We start from the raw sequence: 10,954 nt of genomic DNA, 5'->3' as shown, positions 1-10,954 counted from the left end.
ACAACCTGGCCGATATGGTGAAACCCCATCTCTACTAAAAATATAAAAATTAGCCGAGCATCGTGGCACATGCCTGTAATCCCAGCTACTGGGGAGGCTGAAGCAGGAGAATCTCCAGGAGGCGGAGGTTGCTGTGAGCCAAGATCGCGCCACTGCACTCCAGCCTGGACAACAGAGTGAGACTCTGTCTCAAAAAAAAAAAAAAAAAAAATCACTCCTTCAAATTATTACTTCTGTGTGACTTTATCACTTGAGTGTTTGCTATCATCTAAAATAACTTAATGTAGCCATTTGAAGACAGCCCATTTTAAACAGATTGAAGACTCAGAACCTTGCAGAGTCCAGGACTTTCCAGAGTCCAGGACCATTTTGAACTCCTAGATTATTTTTAATATACAACAATCTTGAACGTCTTGTCTTCTTAGTGGGGCCATGGCAACGAGCAGAGCGTTTTATTAGTTTCTTGAGAAAGATGAGTATTTGGAGTGAATAGTCAACCTGGCATTTTCCACATATATTGGAGGGGGGAGGAGCAGGCAAGATTCCCGTGATGCAATGTCTATGAGCAATGACATTGCTTGCCAGTCTGTATGGAATACATGAGCAAAATCCATCAGTATTACAGCCAAAGGGTCAAAGTAGTCACTTGTTTCCTTGGAGGTCCATCCACTCGGCTCCACCCCATACCACTTAGTTGTTCCTCATTAAATCACAGGAGTATATAAAAAGAGTTCCCTGGGCCTGGCATGGTGGCTCATACCTATAATCCCAGCACTTTGGGAGGCCAAGGAGGGTGGATCACTTGAATCCAGGAGCTCAAGACCATCCTGGGCAACATGGTGAAACCCCATCTCTACTAAAAATACAAAAATTAGCTGGGTGTGGTGGTGCATGCCTGTAATCCCAGCTACTCAGGAGGCTGAGGCTGGAGAATCGCTTGAGCCAGAGATGGGGAGGCTGCAGTGAGCCAAGATCGCACCACTGCACTCCAGCCTGGGTAACAGAGCAAGGAAAAAGTAACACTAAATTAAGAAACTGAAGTCCTGCATTTGTATCCACACTCCATTACTCAATGTTTTGTCTGTGTGTTTTTTGAGACGGCCTCGCTCTGTCACCCAGGCTGGAGTGCAGTGGCACAATCTCAGCTCACTGCAGCCTCCACCACCATGGCTCAAGCGATCCTCCCACCTCAGACTCCCCAGTAGCTAGGACTACAGGTGCATGCCACCTCACCCTGCTAATTTTTAAATATTTTGTAGAGACAGGGTCTCGCCATGTTGCCCAAGCTGGTTGTTTATTTTATTATTATTATTATTTTTTTTTCTGAGATAGAGTCTTGCTCCATTGCCCAGGCTGAAGTGCAGTGAAGCGAGCTCACTGCAGCCTCCGCCTCCCGGGTTCAAGCAATTCTCGTGCCTCACCCTCCTGAGTGGCTAGGATTACAGATGTTTGCCACCATGCCTGGCTAATTTTTGTATTTTCGATAGAGGCAGTGTTTCACCGTTTTGGCCAGGCTGGTCTCGAACTCCTGGCCTCAAGTGATTTGCCTGCCTCAGCCTCCCGAAGTGCTGGGATCACAGGCATGAACCTCCATGCCCAGTAAACTCACTGAGTTTTTATGAGCCAATCAATTGGCCCCTTGGTACTCAGTTTGCTTGCCCATAAAATGAGAACAAGAGTGTTTGGTAGCCTGCCTGCTCCAGAGATTGCTACTAGTGCAACTTGAGGTCTTCGTGTAAGTTTTGTTAACTGTGAATCTCTATAGAAATGGTGACCAATTTTCCTTAGAAATTGGTCTAAGGAAAAAATTTGTAATATCTGAATGTATTTATGATGGCTTCAGGACTTCCCAGGTGGTTTCAGGATTTTCTCCTCCCTGGAGCTGAAGATTTGAAGTGCAAATAATGTTACTGCCAAGTCAGCCTACGGCCTGGGCAGGGTGATGGTATCTCTCTAAAAACGCAGAATCTTGCCAGCAAACGTTTGCTCCCATGACTGGTGACAGTCCAAGAATCAGCCGAGACAAATTGGTCGCCTAACTTATCATTACGCAAGAAACTTAGCTGCTCTCATGGAACCATAACTCGTGCCTCTAGTCTGCTGGAAAACACAAGAAGTATCTTCCACCCTGCAACATGACACCTTGAGATAACCCATCTCCTATCCAATGGCATTTTTCGAAGAAGTCTGATGTTGCTTATTCACTTTCAAATGGAAGCATTTCCCAAGAAAATCCTGATTAATTATGGATACACTTGCCGTGAACTGTACTCATGAGCTGTCCTTTTCTTTAGGGGTGATCAACAGATTTCTGAAACGGCTCCTGCCCTCAAAATGCTTCTAATCCACCTGTCTTTTTTTTTTTTTTTTCAGGTGACTGCCTAATTTTAACAAAGATCTGTAGGAATGATGGGAAGGGGCACTGGTACTTCTCTCTTTTCTAATCCTTCAAGTCATCCCTGAAGATCCGCAGTTTTTCTGGAGACAGGTGAGGTCCAGCCCCTGAAAGACGCAGACAGTGCAGAGAAGAGCCTATGTTTTTATATTTTTGTCAGAGGTGATGTCTCAAGGTACAATCAAAGCCTTTTCAGATCTGAAGTCTTTTCGTTCCCATCAGCCAGCACGACTCCAGCGAAGAGAGTGGGAGGAGGGAGACGGGGGTGTCCAGGAAGATTAACCTTCCTATTGACAGATCGGGAAGTTTCGGGAAAATGTACTCCAGGCTCCACACATCGTTACTAATTCCCAGTTCGTTGGACTACAAGTAGAAAAGTACTTAGAGAAATTAGTTTAAGTATAAAATAAATGCTGATCCCCGGGTCCCTCTAAGTTTCTATTGACAATGGAAACATAGCTGCCGCAGCGCCATTTCGGTTCAATCGAAGAGATATTAGCATCCGTTTTAGGCAGGGAGAACATCCAAAAAGATCGATACTGAGGGGAGGGCGAGGCTGGGAGAGCGATCGGGAGCCGAGAGCGACTGAGCGAGAGAGGGCGAGGAGAAGGAACGGGAACCAGTGAGAGATCCCTCGGGGGAAATGCAAACGCCGGAGAGAGGCACCAATTATGATAATTGAAGGTAATGGTGCCGAGGCGCCAAGGAGCTCCGCGCTGTTTTACATCATTCAGCCCCAACCCAGACGCGCCCGAGCCCACCCCTCCCCGGTCGGGTCCACGCCCTCCCGGGCTCTCTGGGGCCCCCGCCCCTGGCCGCCCGCGCGCAGCTCGGGTGCCCAGCGCGCAAGGCGCGCCCCAGTCCCGCGCGTCCCAGCCGCTGCCTGTCTCCCCCACCGCCTCCTCGGTGCTGACTCACTGAGCGACCCCGACTTGTCTCAAAATAAAACAGGGGCATAGACACTTGTAATCTGAACAGACTCCCCCCGAGGCTAGAGTCTGTAGGAACTGGAGACACGCCTGTCCCGATCCTGGTACCAATGCGCCCCTGTTCGCGCTGTGGTTCTCAGTCTCGCTCCCACCGTAACCCCTTCCCCCCGTAACTCGAGAAATTTAAAAATAAACCCCGTGGGAGCCCGGGAGTTCGTGAATGTGGCGGACAGGATAGGAAAAGGTTTTATTGTTGTTCAACTTCTGACCAAAATGGGATCTTTGAGTCATTGAATTTTAAGGAGTCAGGAGAGATGGAACAGCAGTTTCCCTGACCTAGAGGTTCAGAGAAGAGACCCGGGGACTTTAGGGGCTGGCCTCGGTATGAGTGAGGTGTGTTTTTAAAAACTACTGGGTTTTGTTTTTGTTTGATTGATTGATTTCTTTTCTTTCTTTTTTTTCAATATGTTTCCTTTTATTTTGAAATTGAAACAGCAAAATGAAGCGGTTTGTGGCTGAAACAACCTCCACGGGAAAGAAAACTGGAGTGTTCGTTCATCCATCAAAGAACAAACGCCAACGTCTGAACCAGCGACCCCACCTCCCCCAGACAAAGCAGTGAACAGATTAAAGGATACGAGGAAGGATACAATCAAAATCGGGTGGTGATGGCTGGGAGATAAAAATATGGAACGCTTCATGAATTTGCGTGTCGTTCTTGCGCAGGGGCCATGCCAATCTTCTGTGTATCGTTCCAATTTTAGCATATGTGCTGCCAAAGCAAGCACTTTTTTTTTTTTTTTTTTTTAATAGAGACAGGGTCTCGCTTTTATGCCCCGCCTGGTCTCAAACTCCTGGCTTCAAGTGATCCTCCTGCCTCAGCCTCCCAAAACCCTGGCATTACAGGCTTGAGCCACCATATCTGGCCAATTGATTGCTTTCTTTACTTTTTTCTTTTTCATTTTCTTTTTCTTTTTTTTTCTTTTTCTTTTTGAGTTGATGCTTCACTCTGTCGCCCAGGCTGAAGTGCAGTAGTGCAATCTCAGCTCACTGCAACCTCTGCCTACGTTAAGCGATTCTCCTGCCTCAGCCTCCCGAGAAGAAGGGATTACAGGCATATGCCACCACACCCAGCTAAGTTTTGTATTTTTAGTAGAGATGGGTTTTTGACATGTTGGCCAGGCTGGTCTCAAACTCCCAACCTCAAATAATCCGCCCGCCCAGGACTCCCAAAGTGCTGGAATTACAGGCATGAGCCACCTCGTCTGCGCCAGTTGATTGTTTTCTGATTGTAAAAGTAACGGATCACTGTAGAAAACTTGGAAAATACAAAAAAGAATAGTGAAAACGTCTGTGGCTGCAGCAGGTGGCAGGGAGTCTGTTCCTAGGCCAGTTCCCGAGGCAGAACCAGACACAAGGAAGCAGTGGCAAGGTGGGCTCCTGTACCTGGGGCCCAGCATTAGCTTGGAGCTTAGTCACTTACCAGTGTATGGCTTCGGGCAAACATTGTTAAACCTCTCTAGACCTCATTTTGTCACCTGTAAAATATGACTAATAAAATGACCTCTAAGATCCCTTCTCGGCTCTGTGAAAGGCAGCCTCAGAAATCAACTCTGAGTCCAAAACAAGTGGCATGAGCTTCTCCACCAAGTCAAGTAAAGTGGAATGACTACTTTTCTAGAAATGCTTTAAGAAAGCATTTGAAAAGCAGATCTATGACTCCATCTGTCTTTCAGGAGTGCTGTCTCTTAAAAACAGATGGGAATAATAACACAAATATTTGGCAGGTGCCAATACATGTTAAAAGTCCAGCCCAAGGCGATGACCATTCTGATCAGACCATTCTAGAATGGTCAACCCAGTGGAAAGTGTGGCATCTTTAAAAATTCTGTAATGAAGCAGAGTGATCAAGTTGGTAAAAGCACTTAATACCACAATCAAACAGAGAATGTGAAGGAGGGACTTACATGATAAGAAAGGAGACTTACTTTGTATAATTGCAGAGGTCACAACAAGGACTAGTGGGTGCCAGGGAAAAGGCATCACATAGGTTTAAGATAAGGAAGAACTTCCAGGAATTAATTCTGTCTGAAGATAGCACAGGCTGTGGTTCCCAAGCACCAGGAGAAGTCCAGCAAGGGACCCATGGACTAATTGTTGAACCAAGTGACCATATAAAATCTCTTTCAGTGTCAAGATGTCATAACAGCGACATCTTATAGTTATCATTTCCTTTAATATTAGAGATGACAATGATTTTTCACAACTAGGAAAAACACTGCGCACTGGATCTCATCTAAGGAGTAAGAATCTGAGTGTCAGCTCGGACTTTCCTGAGCTGCTCAAGACCAAAGATGCCCAACTGCGGAGAAAAATGAGGGCAGGTGCACAACTCACTTCAGAACAGGCCGAGCACCAGGACTGGCTGCAACTGCTTAAGAGGAACAAAAAAAAGCATGGGATGGGGCCATCACATTCCTATGACCCAGCCCTCCCTAACCTAGCAGGCCTGCTCATGAGTGAATAATTACGGGAAGGACTGCAGAGGGCAGAGGGCCCAGGGCCCACAGAAGACAGCTGTAAGAAGGATCTTTTTTTTTTTTTTTTTTTTGAGACGGAGTTTCACTCTTGTTGCCCAGGCTGGAGTGCAGTGGTGCGATCTCAGCTCACTGCAACCTCTGACTCCCTGGTTCAAGCGATTCTCCTGCCTCAGCCTCCCAAGTAGCTGGGATTACAGGCATGTGCCATTATGCCCAGCTAATTTTTGTATTTTTGGTAGAGACGGGGTTTCACCATGTTGACCAGGATGGTCTTGATCTCCTGACCTCATGATCTGCCCGCCTCAGCCTCCCAAAGTGTTGGGATTACAGGCATGAGCCACCGTGCCCAGCCCATAAGCAGGATCTTGACTCACGTTTAGGATCCATTTTAAACCAATAGGGAGTCTCCCAAACCTGTATTCTGTATGACTGAAAGGCACTTTCTCTCTCCCTTTTCTGACCAGTCTCTAAACAATGCCTCATGTCCATTTTGTTTTGGTCAACAACTGGACAGATTTAACTTTCGATGGATTAAAGGTAAATTCTGTCTGGCAGGCTCTACCAACCTTCCTTATAAGTCATTTCATATCATGGCTGGGCACGGTGGCTCACACCTGTAATCCCAGCACTTTGGGAGGCCGAGGCGGGTGGATCACCTGAGGTCAGGAGTTCAAGACCAGCCTGGCCAACATGGTGAAACCCTGTCTCTACTAAAAATAGAAAAATTAGCCGGACCTGGTGGTGGGCACCTGTAATCCCAGCTACTTGAGAGACTGAGGCAGGAGAATCACTTGAACACGGGAGGCGGAGGTTGCAGTGAGCTGAGATTGTGCCACTGCACTCCAGCCTGGGCAACAAGAGTGAAACTTTGTCTAAAAAAGAAAATCATTTCATATCATATCATAATTCCAGACAAAAAAAGGCAGAGGAAGGAGGTGGGAGAGAGAAGAAGGAAAACCCAAGTAGATCTGATATCTTTCTTTAAGGAGCAGTCATAGTTTATTTTCCCTGCTTTTGCTAACACTGTTCCTTGGTAAGTACCTCTTGAGGTGTACCTACTGGAGGTGTACTGGACCTTCCAGCACCAGGAATAGAATCACCATATCCCAGCCTCTTGGCTTTTCTTCTCTTGAAAACACTGTCCTCCCCAGTCCCCTCCCAAGTTTTCTGCACATCACATAGCCTGGTAGCAAGAGAAGCAGCTTATGCTCCAAACCATCAAACCCTCTTTTTTTTCTTTTTTGAGACAAGTCTCACTCTGTTGCCCAAGCTGGAATGCAGTGGCACAATCTCGGTTCACTGCAACCTCCACCTCCTAGGTTCAAGCGATTCTCCTGCCTCAGCCTCCCCAGTAGGTGGGACTACAGGCACGCACCACCATGCCCAGCTAATTTCTTTTGCATTTATTTTTAGTAGAGATGGGGTTTCACCATGTTGACCAGGCTGGTCTCGATCTCCTGACCTCGTGATCCACCCTCCTTGGGCCCCCAAAATGCTGGGATTACAAGTGTGAGCCATCATGCCCGGCCTCAAACCGTCTTTTATCAAATGTTTGGATTCTTACACGTACATCATTCAAATTACTTAAAATAATGTGTTCAGGCCAGGCCTGGTGATTCATGCCTGTATTCCCAGAGCTTTAGGAGGCTGGGCTGGGGAATTGCTTGAGGCCAGGAGTTAAAGACCAGACTGGGCAACATAGTAAGAACCTTCTCTACAAAAAATATAAAAATTAGCCAGGCATGGTGGTGCATTCCTGTAGCCCCTCAGTCGGGAGGCTGAGGCAGGAAGATTGTTTGAGCTGAGGAGTTCGAGGCTGCAATGAGTTATGCTCAAACCACTGCCTTCCAGCCTGGGCAACACAGTGAGGCCCTGTCTCTAAATAATAATAATAATAAATAATAATGCTGTGTTCATTCTCTAGAGAATAATTATGTTCCAAGCTCTAAAAGACTGAGGCGAGGGGAAGCAAGCAAACAAACAAAAAACCCACCAGGGTAACCACTGTTTCTTAAGCCAACACTGGAACTTTGGCATCTCTTATTACTTTTATTTTCCAGAGAATAAAATGCCTTCTTAGTGGCAGCCCAGAGCTTTCTTTTCCATCCTCCCTCATGGAGGGAGAGGTCCTGTCGCGGGTCTTTCTCGCCCTCTTGTGGTGAGAGGGAAGCAGCGCTCAGCTGGGAAGACAGCTGCTGTTTGCTGTTGATACAAGAAGCAAGGTCGTTCTAGGGAATATTTAGACTCGATATTTTAATGATTCTGTCTCCATGTCATGCAATGATCTCAGTAAAAGAGGACTGTGAGCCCTGTTCCCAGAGTATTTTTAAGGCTTCAGACAATAATGAGCCAGATTCCCTTTGTGCATAAGACAGAGAAGAGGTGGTGTTACCTCCAGCAGGTGCATATATGCCATGAAGTGCAACAGTGACCATTGTTCTAAATAAATCACCCTTGCCTGAGAGTGTGTGTCACCCACCAGAAGGGAGAGTTTCTATTCTGGGCCATCCGAGTTCATTTCTGGGTCTTAATATTTTTGAATGGAAATGTGCTAACTGAACAGTACAAGGCATCACTCCTAATCTCTATGATCTAAACCTGGCCTTTTTTTTTCTACAAATTTAGAAATTTTTGTTTGTTTGTTTGCTTGTTTTTGAGATGGAGTTTCACTCTTGTTGCCCAGGCTGGAGTGCAGTGCGGTGGTGTGATCTTGGCTCACTGCAACCTCCACCTCCCGGGTTCAAGTGATTGTCCTGCCTTAGCCTCACAAGTAGCTGGGATTACAGCCTCCCAAGTAGCTGGAATTAGCCACCACCCCCGGTTAATTTTTGTATTTTTAGTAGAGATGGGATTTCACCATGTTGGCCAGGCTGGTCTTGAATACAAACTTTTTGACCGACTCTGACTTTAAAAAGCAAACAAACAGGAAGCCCCCAAACAGATGAATTAAGTAATGATCCCCTCCTTTCCTGATCTATATAACACCAAATGATGGGCGACTGAATTTTTGTCCCTAACTGAAACTGACAGCATTGTATTGACAGGAACTCTTATCCAGTTGGAGACCAAAGCCAAGAGACTAACAGGAAAAATCAGCCTCCAACTCTACATTAATCCCCAGTCTATACTGGTCATATTAATCAAATAGTTCATGCGGATGCTAAGAGCTATGTGAGACCACATCAGCCACTCTTTAAATTAAATGATGGGGGCTGGATGTGGTGGCTCACACCTGTAATCTTAGCACTTTGGAAGGCCGAGACATGTGGATTACTTGAGCCCAGGAGTTTGAGATCAGCCCAGGCAACATAGTGAAACACTGTCTCTACAAAAAATACAAAAATTAGCCAGAAATGGTGGCATGTGCCTGTAGTCCCAAATCCCTGGGAAGCTGAGGTGGGAAGATCACTTGAGCCATGGAGATTGAGGCTGCAGTGAGCCATAATCATGCCACTATACTCCAGACTGGGCAACAGAGCGAGATCCTCTCTCAAAAAACAAACAAAAATTAATTAATTAATTAATAAAAATGAGGCTGGGCATGGTGGTTCACGCCTGTAATCCCAGCACTTTGGGAGGCTGAGGCAGGTAGATCACCTGAGGTCAGGAGTTTGAGACCAGCCTGGCCAACATGGTGAAACTCTGTCTCTACTAAAAATATAAAAAATAAGCCAGGCGTGGTGGCGGGAGCCTGTAATCCCAGTTACTCGGGAGACTGAGGCAGAAGAATTGCTTGAACCCAGGAGGCGAAGGTTGCAGTGAGCAGAGATTGCGCCATTGCACTCCAGCCTGGGTGACAGAGTGAGATTCCATCTCAAAAAAAAGAAAGATCACATCTGTCTCTGATTTTACAGTTGAGGGGACCAAGACTAGGTTAAATGGCTTCCTCAAGGTCACACCAACTGCACCAAAGCTCTGAGTTCAGGACACCACCCTCCATCTCAAAGGCTGGGAAGCTATGAAGGGATCGTCACTGGCAAATAGTGGTTTGTTTCTCCTTGAACAGGATATGGCAAGAAATTGTTAAGAGAGGGAGGAGAAGGGAAGGAGAGGAAGGGGAGAGCCTTTATAGCTGAAAATACGGGCTGTTTTTGAGTTGATTAACTACCACTCCCAAACTTGTCTCAGTTTCTATGAGCCTAAAGTAAGGAATTCTGGGAATGAGTTTTAGGTCGTTCTTGGATTTCAGCTTTCAGTTACAGGAAACAACCTGTCTAGGGAGCTGTCAGTGGCTGCCTTCTCCAATGCTTCATTTTATTTGCAAGGTCCTTCTGCTCAGAGCTTGGCCTTCTCCTATGGAAAAATGCTCTATGGGAAATTCCTGACCCTCACACCAGTCAGGGAAATGGCTTCCATGGAAGGGACACCCCTGGGCCCCTGGGGTCCATACCTGTTTCATTTCAAGGACTATAAATGGGAGACCCACCAATCACTAAGGACCTGGAGATGATTTTATCTTCCAGGCTGAAACTGCCTTTGAAAGATGACGACAGTGAGGGAAGTCTAGCATGGCTGATTCCATCTTGCTCTAGCCTCACAGGCTGGCTGTCTTTGCTCACACCTGGGCATACGGCAAGTTAACCACGGGAGGAATTTAGTTTATAGTTTAAGTTGGAAGCAAGAATGATAATAGTCCCTCCCTTAAAGTAACCCCTTCCTTGCTCAGGACCAAAAACTAATGAAAGGCAATGAGATTAAAATTATGGGAGGGTCCTGAACTCTGCTAAAATGTAGGAATAGTTTCTATAATCCCTTACCGCTCAGGAGTCCTGTGGCCAGAAGCCACAAGATTTGTGACTTCCCCAGTTGCTCCTGTAGATAACACCACTGGTGTAGAACCTCAGATTGGTCTTTTGAGATGTTTTTCAGATATTTGCATTCTGGCAACCGACTGGCCCCACCCAGGATCGGTTCTCATAACTCAACCAGTCCTGTGGCCATCAACCAGAGGCAGACTCAGTGAACAAGAACCATTTTTCCACACCCTGTGTTTTCATCACCAACCAGTTAGCAGCATCCATTCCCTAGTCTCCAGCCCACCATACTATCCTTGAAAAACCCTAACCCCAGTCTTCTGGGAGACTGATTTG

General features: G+C 46.4%; 1 non-coding gene across 1 annotated transcript; it reads right to left on the bottom strand.

Moving 5' to 3' along the window:
• Positions 1–4,005: 4,005 nt before the first annotated feature.
• On the bottom strand, positions 4,006–4,112 carry LOC129007063 (U6 spliceosomal RNA). Its single transcript, XR_008492225.1, has one exon. It is a non-coding gene; the product is annotated as a U6 spliceosomal RNA (small nuclear RNA).
• Positions 4,113–10,954: the final 6,842 nt, after the last annotated feature.

The sequence above is a fragment of the Pongo pygmaeus genome, chromosome 8, assembly GCF_028885625.2.
Source record: "Pongo pygmaeus isolate AG05252 chromosome 8, NHGRI_mPonPyg2-v2.0_pri, whole genome shotgun sequence".
Classification (NCBI taxonomy): Eukaryota; Metazoa; Chordata; class Mammalia; order Primates; family Hominidae; genus Pongo; species Pongo pygmaeus.
This window is presented reverse-complemented; position numbering and strand designations above follow the sequence as displayed.